Below are 13,289 nucleotides of genomic sequence, written 5' to 3' on the forward strand. Positions count from 1 at the left end.
TATTTTTATTTATTTATTTATTTTAACATTTTATTTATTTTTGAGACAGAGAGAGACAGAGCATGAACAGGGGATGGTGAGAGAGAGAGGGAGACACAGAATCGGAAACAGGCTCCAGGCTCTGAGCTGTCAGCACAGAGCCCGACGCGGGGCTCGAACTCACGGACCGTGAGATCATGACCTGGGCCGAAGTCGGACGCTTAACCAACTGAGCCACCCAGGCGCCCCAGGATTTCTGTTTTTAAATGATAGTTTTATTCATTCATTTATTCACTCATAAGTAATCTCTATGCCCAACGTGGGGCTCGAACTCACAACTCCAAGATCCAGAGTCGCATGCTCTACCGACTGAGCCAGCCAGGCGCCCCGGATTTTCTTATCCTTTAGGAAAATGTAATTTTGTTTGACTTGTTATACACCATTGAATAGGGCCCCGACTCTATAAGGTTATACGTTAGCATGTAGGTTTTTGTCTGGTGCTGATGCAAATAATTCCTTTCAGGTAAAAAATACGAGAACAAAGTCTCCCAACCAAGGTTGTCCCTTCCTTGTCCTGTATGACATTAGCCAGTTTTGTGTATATCCTGGAAGTCCTGTTTTAACATTCTTTATCCCGAGCTAGGATATTTAGCCTAATATTAATATTTAATTTAAGCAGCTTGATCATCCTGCTGGTTCCCTGTTAATTAGGTAAATAAATTGTAGAAACCTTAGGTAAATAAATGCAGGCTGACTTTATATTTACGAAAGTGAATTCAGCTTCTAAAAAGTTATCCTGTTGTCACGTGAGTTCACGTTGACCCTTGATTCCAAATGAAGACCAAGTGCCTTGTCTCAAAGTTCCCTCTCTCCTGGGTGCCTGGCTGGTTCAGGTGGTCGGGCGTCCGACTTCAGCTCAGGTCATGATCTCTCGGTCTGTGAGTTCGAGCCCCGCGTCGGGCTCTGTGCTGACAGATCGGAGCCTGGAGCCTGCCTCGGATTCTGTGTCTCCCTCTCTCTCTGCCCCTCCCCCATTCGCACTCTGTCTCTCTGTCTCTCTCAAAAATAAATAAACATTACAAAAAATAGAGTTCCGTCTCTCTGCATTTGTAACGCTCTTCTCCAGCAATGAGAACGTGACTTCCATCATTCTTTTTTTTATTTTTTAATTTTTATTTATTTATTTTTTTTATTTATTTTTGGGACAGAGAGAGACAGAGCATGAACGGGGGAGGGGCAGAGAGAGAGGGAGACACAGAATCCGAAGCAGGCTCCGGGCTCCGAGCCATCAGCCCAGAGCCTGACGCGGGGCTCGAACTCCCGGACCGCGAGATCGTGACCTGGCTGAAGTCGGACGCTTAACTGACTGCGCTACCCAGGTGCCCCGACTTCCATCATTCTTAATGAATTTCCCCATTTTCTTTCTCCAGGGACGCCCAGAAAGTAGTTTGCAATTGCTGGCCCATGCTACTGTGCAAATCAAAACTAGTAGCCAGCGTTCAACATTTGTTCACAGTTCTTGTGGACACAGTTACTGAGGACACAAGGTCAGAATGCTGCAGGCAAAGCCTCTTGGATTAGTTCTTTCCCCGCTGTCTGTAGAGCCCGTGTCTGAAGCTTGCGGGTATTAGGACAGACAGCAAAATGGACGGCAGGATGGATGGCAGGACAGACAGCAGGACAGACCACAGGATGGACCTCAGGACAGATGGCAGGATGGACAGCAGGACGGACAGGAGGACAGATGTCACAATGGATGCCAGGGCAGATGTACGATGGATGTAGGACGGATGTCAGGATGGACGGCAGGACAGATCTAGGATGCACGGCAGGACAGACGTCAGCACGGATGGCGGGATGGATGGCAGGACGGACGTCAGCACGGACGTCAGCACGGATGGCAGGACCGATGGCAGGACAGATGTAGGACTGATGCGGGACAGATGTCAGGACAGCGTGGGGCGCCCCGTCACCCGCAGCAGTGTCGTGAACTGTGGGGCTCCGTCCGCAGGACAACAGAGCGTTACTCTGCACAAGGGGTCCTGTAAACAGAAACATCAAATAGACACGCGGCAGAGTGTAAAATCAGGGTGTGACTTCTATTTTTACCAGCCTTTGCCTGATATCCTACCCCTTAGTCCTTCCCAGCCCACGTGGAAAGTGACGGTATTGGCCCATTTTAATTAACTACAGATATTTTTCTGTTTACTGCTCTGAGAACTTGATGTCCCCAAGAGGGGCCCCGATCTTGAGAAGCAGCCCCAGTCCCCAGGGCCGGACCGTTCCGAGCCGGTTTTAGACAAGGACACTCCTGATTGTTCAGTTGCATAGGCAGTGTTAGCGTCCTCGCGGTGAGGGAGTTTTTTAATGACTTATCTAAATGACATCTTCATGTTTAGTTTTTAATCGCTGGGCTGTATCTTACGCTCACGTTGGCGTCAGGAACAAGGCTCTGACAAAGACAAACTCCGGGCAAAATCCGGAGTTTCTCTGCAGGCCCCCGGCCCTCTCCCCTCCCCTGTATTCCGTGCGTACAGGGCCCCTACGATCTCTTCATCGTACGCACGAAGTGTGAATAGCAGATAACAGCTCACGGTACGCCCTCTGGTGCACCCCTCCGGGACGGCCACTCGTGGGGTGGGAGGCAGCCCTCGCGGCCAGCTCGCCACGTGCAGGGCTCAGTGCAAATGTGGCCACGTTCTTTAAAACCCAGGAAAAAGGTGCTGTTAAAATACAGTAAAACCTTGGTTTGTGAGCACAATTCATTCTGGAAACATGCTTGTAATCCAAACACTCGTATGTCAAAGCGAATTTCAATTGGCTCACTTGTGATCATGTGACGTTTGGTGTCATAGACGACTCGTATCGCAAGACATTGCTTGCTTATCAGGTTAAAGTTTATTAGAAATGTTTGCTTGTCTTGTGGACTCACAGAACGAGTTCCTCGCAATCCAGGGTTTTACCTTATAAGGCTTTTTCCTTTAAAAATATACTTTACATATAAGAGATAGTAATAGTGACATGTGGGGGGGAACATAAACTTACAAACTGCAAAAAGAGGCCATTTTTGGTCTCATAATTTTCTATAATACAATGAATAATTGTGATTTATTAATTTGGTATCTTTATGTAATGTGTATTTATTTTTGAGAGAGAGAGAAAGTGTGGGGAGGGGCAGAGAGTGAGGGAGACCCAGAATCCGAAGCAGACTCCAGGCTCCGAGCTGTCAGCACAGAGCCCGACACAGGGCTCGAACTCACGAGCTGTGAGATCATGACCTGAGCCGAAGTCGGATGCTTAGCGGACTGAGCCACCCAGGCTCCCTTTAATTTGGTATCTTGATTGATGAAAAGATTTCTCTGGCTCACTTTGCTGAAAGTTCACTTACGGGATTTTCCATAGAACCGAAATCACCACGGGGATTTATATTTTCAAGATGGTGAGCAAGAGCACGAAGCCGCGTGCGTCCCTCCGAGCGCACGCCCGCGTGGCTGGCCTGCTCTGTTGCCGGCTGCGCTCTCCGGGAGCCGACGCTGAGCCGGGGTTCCGCATGCCTGGTGTTTACCGGGATCAGCATCTGTGGAAGGGGAACAGGGAGTCCCGGTCGGAGGGAGGAATCAAAATGCAACACCGTTGTGACAGAGATTTGACCAGTCCCTTGGATGCCCTGGACCCCCCGTGGCCCAGAAGAGATGCGAGGTTGGGCCGGAATGTCTTTGTGGGCTTGTCCCTACCAGGCGCTGGGTGCGGGCTGCCCCCGCTGCCCCCTGTGATTAGCACCAGGTTTGCCCCCTGTAGAGTCACCGCGGGAGGACACAACCTTCCCAGGTGACCCGCATCCTTCCGATGAGAGTGTGAGCAAACCGAGCCCGGCTGTATACACGTGACAATAATCACAGCCCAAAACACAAGTTGGGGGGCAGCCGGCTGGCTCAGTGGGTGGGGCATGTGCCTCTCGCTCTCCTCGTTTTATCGTCTGTCGGTGACGGCTGCTGAGACCCAGCATCTCACTAAGGCTGGCAGACTGTTGTCTCTTCCAGTTGTCTCTCACCCCTGCTCTTATTAGCCGACATTCTTCTGTAAAGAAAAGCGTTGCTGGGGTGCCCGGGGAGCTCAGCCAGTTGAGTGTCCGACTTCGGCTCAGGTCATGATCTCACGGTTTGTCGGTTCGAGCCCTGCATCGGGCTCCGTGCTGACAGCTCGGAGCCTGGAGCCTGCTTCGGATTCTGTGTCTCCCTCTCTCTGTGCCCCTCCCCTGCTATCTCTCTCTCTCTCTCTCAAATAAATAAACATTAAAAAAATAAAAAATAAAGTGTTGCCTAACCAACCATTTCCCCTGAAACACGGCGCACACGGGAGAGTCAGGTAAATGCACGTCCCTTCCCTTACTGATTTTCAGAATGTTCTAGTCATTTAAAGATAAAGACGGGTGTAAATATTCTTTATCAGCAGAAACAGCTAGCGGCCACCCTCTGGAGCAAACAGGAAAGCGCGAGCAGATCACTGCAGAGACAATGCTGTAGGGAGCACTGGTTTAAGGAGTCCCCGAGGCTGTGGGGTGACCCAGGGCTCTGGGGGGCAGCAGAGACCAGCAGCCGCGGCCCCTTTACCGATGCCTTACTGCAGAGCACTGCAGAGCATTGTCACTCATGGCACTTGTCTCAGCTGGAACGTCAGGAGGTGTGAGGCCATGTGCCGGTCACAGGTGCAGGAGGAGCAGGGGCTGTTCCCGGTGTCCCAGTGTCCCCAGTGTCCCTGTTGTCCCCGGTGTCCCTGTTGTCCCAGTGTCCCCATTGTCCCTGGTGTCCCCGTTGTCCCCAGTGTCCCCCATGTCTCTGTTGTCCCCAGTGTCCCCGATGTCCCTGTTGTCCCTGGTGTCCCCAGTGTCCCCAACATCCCTGTTGTCCCTGGTGTCCCCATTGTCCCCAGTGTCTCTGTTATCCCCGGTGTCCCCGTTATCCCCAGTGTCCCCAATGTCCCTGTTGTCCCCAGTGTCCCTGACATCCCTGTTGTCCCTGTTGTCCCTGATGTCCCTGTTATCCTTGGTGTCCCCATTGTCCCTGGTGTCCCCATTGTCCCCGGTGTCCCTGTTGTCCCCAGTGTCTCTGTTGTCCCTGGTGTCCCTGTTATCCCCAGTGCCCCCAATGTCCCTGTTGTCCCTGGTGTCCCCATTGTCCCCGGTGTCCCCGTTGTCCCCAGTGTCTCCGTTGTCCCCGGTGTCCCCAATGTCCCTGTTGTCCCCAGTGTCCCCGTCGTCCCTATTGTCCCTGGTGTCCCCGGTGTCCCTGTTGTCCCCAGTGTTCCCATGTCCCAATTGTCCCCGGTGTTTCCATTGTCCCCAGTGCTCCCGGTGTCCCTGGTGTCCCCGGCCCTGCTCCCTGCAGCTGGAAGAGAAGGGTCCCGCCTCTGACAAACAGCAGGAGACCAGCAGCTGTGTGGGGACTTGAGCACGAGAGAGCAGCCCCCCCAGTTCAACCCCCATTTTCCATCGATTTTTTGTCTCTTTCAACAGTGTCAATATAGTGTCTTGGGAAAACACGTGGGCTTTTAGGGGAGACAAGCCTGGGTTCAAATCCTCCTGCTGCTTAGCTTGGTGCCGCTGTGCTCTCATCTGTGACGCCCCGTCGGCGACAGCGGCTGCGGCCCAGACGGGACGATGTGAGCGCAGGGCCGGGCCGGGGGCTCCGCGTGTGGCACGCGCATGTGTGTGTGCATAACCGCGGGGTGGACCCCTGACCTGGGCCCGGGGGGCTTGGCCCCCCTCCAGGGCTGACAGCTGCATTCAGCTTACCAGGCGCTGTCTCCCCTGGACGCGGGTGGCCTGGTCCAGCTCACAGCACAGCCGTGTCCTCTGGGTCAGGTGAGCAAAGACCCGCGAGGAAAGTGACGTCTCCAGGTGACCGCGAGGATGGGACGGAGTGAGGCTGAAATCCGGGTCCGCTGTCCGTCCGGGGCTCCTACTGGCCACATCTAAACTACTATTTCTAGATGCTTGTAGCCTTCTCCCAGCACTTCCTACTTTGTCTCGGTTTCAGTCATACGTGCAAACCTTTTCAGACAATCACACACGACATAAGAGCCCTCAGGGCACACGTGTACTTGAATTCCATACTTTTATCCCCCCGGGGCTCGATTCTGTTGTGTCTTGCTAATCCAAGGACGCAAGACACAAAGCTTGCATGTAATTGCATGTTTAGTGAGTTATTCCTTCATTAGGCACGTCTTGAACATCTGTTCTGTGTCCAGCACGGGGCCACAGCGAAGGGGTGTGTGTATCGGGGGAGAGACTCAGGGACGAACATGCAGTTTCCGCGTGCCAGAAGGGTCTGGGCACAGGAGGTGTGGCAGCAAAATTGCACACGGTGGGCAGGGAGTGGGGGGCGGGGGGCCCTCACCGTCCGTTCTGCCCGAGGAGCACCCGATGGGCTGCGCGGGCATCAGGTGGTGAGAGTCCGGGTGCTGGGCCCGGGACACAGGATGTCTCCCTCAAGGCAAGCTGAGGGGCCCCGAAACTCCTCATGTAACGGAATCATCTGGAGGTTGGAGGGATTTGGAAAGTCGGGGACACTGTTGCCGTGATCCGGGCCTGAAGGGATACAGAATTGTGCGGAGGCCGTGGCTTGGGGTGCAGCGAAGGGAAGGGACCCCAGCAATGATATCGAGGGATACTTGGGGGAAAGACTGTCGCTTCTCTGCCATCTGAGGGTCCTGGCGGGGTCCCCAGCCCCCGCACACCACCCCTCTGCCTGCTGCACGGTTGTGTGTTTAACGGTCAGTGTTCAAAGCTGGATTAATTACAATCCTTGATTCGTGGCACATTCTCATCGTTAGTCCACGCGTGGCTTGCTTTAACAAACTTACTACTAATAGTGTGATAAAGCGCTGTAAACGTATCCGCCGGCCTGCCCGAGAACATCGCCTAAACCTTGCATGTCTCTGTTTTCCCGTCCCATCTCCCCCCTCGAGGTGGAAAAGACCACGCTCCTGATCTTTGTGTTCAGCTTTCCTTCTGGGTGTGTTCTATCAGTCATTTATTTATTTTTAAGCATTTTATTGTCAACGAGTCTCTACACCCTACACAACTCCGAGATCGAGTCGCAGGCTCCACCGTGGGCCCCTGGTGTGTGTTAATTCATACCCTTGTGTGTGTGTGTTTCGCCCCCACATTTGAAGTCGCCCCACTCCTCAAAAAGTGAAAGATAGAACGACCCTACGACCCAGCAACTGCACTGCTAGGTGTTTATCCAAGGGATACAGGTGTGCTGTTTCGAAGGGACGCATGCACCCCCATGTTTATAGCAGCGCTATCGACAAGAGCCAAAGTATGGAAAGAGCCCGAATGTCCATCGATGGATGAATGGATAAAGGAGATGTGGTATATATATACAATGGAGTATTACTTGGCAATCAAAAAGAATGAAATCTTGCCATTTGCAACTACGTGGATGGAACTGGAAGGTATTATGCTAAGTGAAATTAGTCAGAGAAAGACAAAAATCGTATGACTTCACTCATAGGAGGACTTTAAGAGACAAAACAGATGAACACAAGGGAAGGGAAACAAAAATAATATAAAAACCGGGAGGGGGACAAAAACGTAAGTATGGAGAACATATTAAATATGGAGAACAAACAGGGTGGCTGGAGGGGTTGTGGGAGGGGGGATGGGCTAAACGGGTAAGGAGCGTTAGGGAGGGCACTTGTTGGGGGCACTTGGGGGGCTCAGTCATTTAAGCATCCGACTTCGGTTCAGGTCATGATCTCAGAGTCTGTGAGTTCAAGCCCCGGGTCAGGCTCTGTGCCGACAGCTCAGAGCCTGGAGCCTGCTTCGGATTCTGGGTCTCCCTCTCTCTCTGCTCCTCCCCGACTCACACTCTCTCTCTCTGTCTCTCAAAAATAAATAAATGTTAAGAAAAAAAATTGGGGGGCACCTGGGTGGCTCAGCTGGTTATGCATCTGACTTCGGCTCAGGTCATGATCTTACGGTTTGTGGGTTCGAGCCCCGCGTCGGGCTCTGTGCTGACAGGTCTGAGCCTGGAGTCTGTTTCAGATTCGGTGTCTCCCTCTCTCTGCCCCTCTCCTGCTTGTGCTCTGTCTCTCTCTCAGAAATAAACATTAAAAAACAACCTTAAAAATTAAAAGGTAAGAGCTTCCCTGAACTTGGGGGTCGAGCCTGGCAGCCTCCTGAGTTTACTTTGTGTTCAACACTTAAAACGTTCCTTTTACAGAAAAATCTTTGAGGGCCGCCTGGGATGGCTCAGTCGGTGAAGAGTCTGATTCTTGATTTCGGCTCAGGTCTTGATCCCAGGGTCGTGGGATCGAGCCCTATGTCAGGCTCCATGCTGAACACGGACCCTGCTTGGCATCCTCTCTCTTCTCTCTCTGCCCCTCCCCCCGTTTTCTCTCTCTCTCTCTCTCTCTCTCAGCTGATAGTTCAAGAGAGCAGGTTGTGTTTCTGCCTCTGCACGTCAGCAGATACCCGAGGGCGCAGGTCCCCGGTGAGGGCATCGCTCTGACAGCCTGGAACAGCGGGGATGCAGAGGGGCGGCGGCCGTGTGCGTGGAGATGGTGAGGGGCCCCGGGGGGGACAGGGCAGAGCGCGGACACGCCGCACGCAGCCGGACCCTCAGCCTGGTCAGCGACCCAGGACCCGTGGGCCTGGCGGGTTCTTTCGCCCGCTAGTTAGCGGTGGGCTTGTCCTCGACACGCCGGAGCCAGAGCTGGAGCTCGGGAGGCGGTGGTGGCCCGCGGGGCAGTCCCGGCCCCGTTGGCAGAGACGACGAGGGCTCCGAGGAGGCCAGCAGGTAGCAGGGCAGAGCTAGGTGACTGCCCGGCGCGAGGGGTCGTCTATGAGGGCAGGGCAGCTGGGCTCGTCCGCCGCCTGGCGACCACACAGAAGCCCCCTGCCCTTTCGCTCTCCTGTGCGCGTAGTCGCTATTTCATACCTTCTGTGTCTCAGTCGCCTCCCCCCCTGGGCTCTCTCAGCGAATGTCCTCCACCCCTACGTCCACGAGGAAACGTCACAGGCACCGGAAGAGAACTTCCCAGGGCCCCACTGTCCCGCCGCCCCTCACGTGCACACCTGCCTTCTCGCCTGGGACAGGGACGGACTGCGCGTGCTCCCAGGAAGACCAGCCCCACCCCCCGCCTCCCCTTGGGCTCTAGGTCTGAACTCAGGGACACCCTCGTGCGATTTCCCTCCGTTTCTAGAAGGAGAGAGTGTGGACTGTGTCCAGTGAGATGGGGGTGGGGAGCAGCCACTGGTTTGGGCCACCTGAAGGTCACGATGGCCTCTGCGGAGCATGTGACTGAGTGACGGGAAGAGAGGACGGGTGGGGGGCGGGGTGCAGAGAACTCGGCTCCGTGAGGGTCTCCCCTCCCTGGCGGAACCGCGTTCTGTGTTGTAACGAGAGAGGAAGGGGTGGGGCAGGGGTGCAGGGGCGGGAGAGGCTAGAAACAGAAGACGCTGAGGGACAAGGTCCAGCAGAGAAGCCGACGGACGACGCAGGGCGCCCGCGGCCACTGGCAGCGGGGCCTGAGTGCCGGGAGCGTGTGACATGGTGACACAGTGACAACACGAGCCGCCTCAGAGACCCCGCAAGCAGCGTCCAGGTCACAGGTGGCGCTCTGTGCGGCCAGCGTCACGAACTTTACATGTCCCCGACTCCTGTCTCCCGCGGCCCCGTCTCTGAACAGGCCGGGTCGGGGGGTCACCATCAGCTCCCGTCTGGCTTCCAGCAGCTGCCTCCCGACTCCACCTTCCTCCGGGTCCCCCGCTGCTGCGGCCACTGCGGGGACTGTGCTGCCCTCAGGTCTGGGATGCCCCCTCTCACGGCCTCTGCCAGGACCCTCAGTGCCGTCCAAGTCTCCTGTTCTTCAGCAGCAAGGCCCCTCTGTCTCTCCCACAGCACCACGTTCCTCGTGGGCAGGAAAGGCGTTTGTCTGTCCTTTCCTCCTTCTACCCGGTGTCCACCTCTGCCCGCCCCGTCTGTGGGGCGTTGCCCGGGTCAGGGCTCCCCTCCAGCAGGCAGGGCAGGTCCTGTGTCATGGCAAGAATGTGGAACTGAGAGACCTGGGGTCACGTCTGCCACGGAGTGACCGTGGGCTGGCCTGACCATACCGTCTACTGTAGACCTTCCGTGGGTCTCCGACCCGCCCTGGATCTATAGGGGCCACGTCGACCTGACCTAATCACCTGGTCACGCTGGCTCAGCAGGATCTGGGTTGGCCGCTGGGGGGCGGTGCGGCGGGGTGGGCGTCTGGGGCGGCGAGTGATCCCACAGGGCAGGAGAGGGACGAGCCCGCGCTCCGGTCCCCCCTTCTGCCTCGTCGGGGCTGGTCGGATGGGCTTATCTCCCCCGGCACCCTTGCTGTCCTGGCAGATGGGGCCAGTCTTTCTGCAGATACCAGTAACGAATGCATGGATTATAGCGGGTCTCCTCTGCCCTCCTGTTTTTCTTTTAAATTCTCTATCGAATCAAGCTCTCCCGATACGAAGCTCGCCGTTTGAAAGGTTCTTGGTGCACTCTCTGTGCTGGGCGCCCATCACCGACGGCTGGTCCCGGAAGATTCCCACCACCCCGAAAAGAAGCCCCGTCCCTGTGTCAATCCCTCTCCCGCGTGCGTCCAGTAATCTTCGCTCCGTTTCTGTGGATTTGCCCATTCTGGGCATTTCTCATAACGGGAGCCATCGGTTACGCGGCCCGTAGGGGCCAGCCTCCCTCTCGTGACCCTGTTGTAGCATGTGTCACACCTCCTTCCCTCTTACGGCTTCTCATCGCTTGCCCGGGGACCACGTTGCTTACGGAGTCCTCCGCCGACGGACGCGGGGGCCGAGTCCACTTCGTGTCCCCGTGGGCCGCCGCGAAGGGCGCTGTACGAGCGCCTGGGCACAGGTCTCCCTGTTCCTCGCTTCCCTGTGGAGGAGGGAACGCGGAGTTACCGTGTGGCAGTGGGAGGGCCCTCCAGACTGCTTTCCCGAGGGTCTGCAACACCTCGCGTTCCCTCCAGCACCGCGGACACTGGGTCCGTGCCTCGTCCGTCTTTGAATTCGGCGGTGGGAGGACCCGGGAGAGAGGACACTGCCGGCTCTCGCCACCCCTTCCCTGATGCTGGTCACGCGGGACAATGTGCTCTGCCGCCGTAATTGTGTGAAACGCACGCCCGGCCTTTGGGCGATTTCTCCTCCTTGCCGGGGGGACGACGCAGCCTTGGTCCTTCTGCGGATCCGTGTGCAGCACCAAGGGGACCCGTGTGACTCAGGTGCTGCATGACCACCCTGCCTGGCATCCCCAGTCTCCGAAAGGGGCCAGGGCTTCGTGGAACGGAGTTGGCGGGGTCTTGCGGGGTCTGGGGCGCGAGGCTTTGGGGACGTCTGCCCCAGGTGACAGGCTGCTTCCTCCGGAGCATCGGCCGGGCCACACTGAGCAGGAGGCCAGTGAGGGTGCTGCGTCTGGGGCTTTCTGGGCTCCAGCGGCACAGCGGCCAGCACGGTAGGAGGGGGCGGGTGGGTGGCATCCAGAAAGCCTGTCCTGGGACACTGGGCGTCTGAAGGATGAGCACAGCAGGGCACCGCCCTGGAGCCCGCATTCCCGCGCCCAAAGGACAGCCAGGAGGCAGGGAGTGGAGAGAAAAGGGCCGGGGTCCCGGCTCAGGGGTCCCGTGGGGCCCCTCCGGCCTCATTCCCCTGAGAGCGGCCGGCAGGGTCTGGGCTTCAGGCCAGGTCTGTGTTTGAAGTGACCGCTCAGGTCAGTCTTGGCTTTGGACACTTGGCCGTAGATTCCAACTGAAAATACGTATTTCCTCTCCTTTCCCACAGACCGGCTAGATTTCTCCTGGAGGCCAGTGCGTCTGGAAGATTCCGTGTTGACTGAATGGAGTCATGGTCCTGCTTCTACGGGAGGAGGGGCCACCGGCTGAGAGCAGGGTCACCTTTGGGGGCCGGCGGCGGATCCAGGGCAAGTGGGAGCCCAGCAGGGAGGGTGGGGCCCCCGAGCGGCCGCAGCCCCATCTCCCCGCTGAGGCCGGACAAACTCAGCTTTACGGTGGGTGCCTGGCGGCTTGCCCAGACCTGCCCACCTGCCTTCGCTCCCAGACCGTCCCCGGCTCAGAAGGTCAGAACTGGGTGCCGTGGAGGTCAGCTGGTCGGCTGGCCCGGAGCGCCCTGTGTCTGCAGATCCGGGTCCCGCCTCGGACCCTGTGACTCAGACCTGTTTTTGGAGGGCGGGATGGCAGCAGGGCCTCAGGGAAGCAGCATTTTGGGCAAGCACTCCGGGGGATTCTCGCCCACACCGTGTGGCTTCCGGGCTGCTGTTCGCAAGTGACTACAAGCCTGGTGGCTCTAGAAGCGCAGAAACCCTTCGGCCACGGTTCCGGAGGCCGGAAGTCCACGCTCCGTTTCCCTGTGGCTGCAGCCAAGGCCATGTGCCTGCAGAGGCTCCGGGGCTGTGTTCCCGGCCTCCCCCAGGTCCGTGGCCTGTGGCTGCAACGCTCCAGCTGCTGTCCCGTGGGCACATCGCCTCCTCCTTTTTGTGCTTGACACGTCTGGCCCCGCCTGGGTCTCTCGAGGACACTCGTGGTTGCATTTAGGGCCACGATAATCTCCCCATTTCAAGAGCCTCAACTTAATCTTACCTGCAAAGATCCTTTTCCGAATAAGGCGCTGCTCACAGGTCCCAGGGATTAGGTGTCCAGGTCTTGGGGGGCCATTCTCCAGGCTGCCACACACGCTAAGTTCAAAAATCCCTGATGTGTGAACGGGTGGTCTCTGGAGGGGAGGGGTGGGGAGGGGAGTGAGAAGGGGAGGGGAGGGGGCAGGGAGAGAAGGGGAGGGAAGGGAGAGGGAGAGGAGAGGGAGAGGGGAGGGGAGGGCGGGGAGGGGAGGGAGAGGGAGAGGAGAGGGGGAGGGGAGGGGAGGGGAGGGGAGGGCGGGGAGCAGGTGCGGGGTTGAGGGACGCAGGCTCCCAGTGACCATGAGTGCATCTCGGGGTGGGAAGTGCAGAGCGGTGACTGGAGTGGACAACACTGTGATGACCGTCCGGTGGCTGGGGTGGCCACACCAGCCGTGGGGAGCACCTCGGAGCGTGGAGACACGTTGGGTCAGTCTCTTGTGCGCCTGAAACCAGCGTAACGCGTGTGTCGACTACGTTTCAACAGTGAAAGTTAGAACGATCACGCGTGGGGTCCACGTCCGTAGAGGAGACCAGGCCCAGGGAACCGGAGCCACGAGAAGAGTGACCCATCCAAGGTCACGTTCCCTTCTCAGCAGAGAAGCCGTGACTCCTGACCCCCAGGCCTTCCCTTCCTGGCCC

At 57.0% G+C, this 13,289-nt stretch overlaps 1 non-coding gene across 1 annotated transcript; it reads right to left on the minus strand.

The window, feature by feature from the left end:
* Positions 1-290: 290 nt before the first annotated feature.
* Positions 291-363, minus strand: TRNAQ-CUG (transfer RNA glutamine (anticodon CUG)). The gene has a single exon. It is a non-coding gene; the product is annotated as a tRNA-Gln (tRNA).
* Between the last annotated feature and the right edge of the window lie 12,926 nt (positions 364-13,289).

The sequence above is a fragment of the Puma concolor genome, chromosome E4 (genome assembly GCF_028749965.1).
Source record: "Puma concolor isolate L17-30 chromosome E4, mPumCon1.1.hap2, whole genome shotgun sequence".
Taxonomy (NCBI): Eukaryota; Metazoa; Chordata; class Mammalia; order Carnivora; family Felidae; genus Puma; species Puma concolor.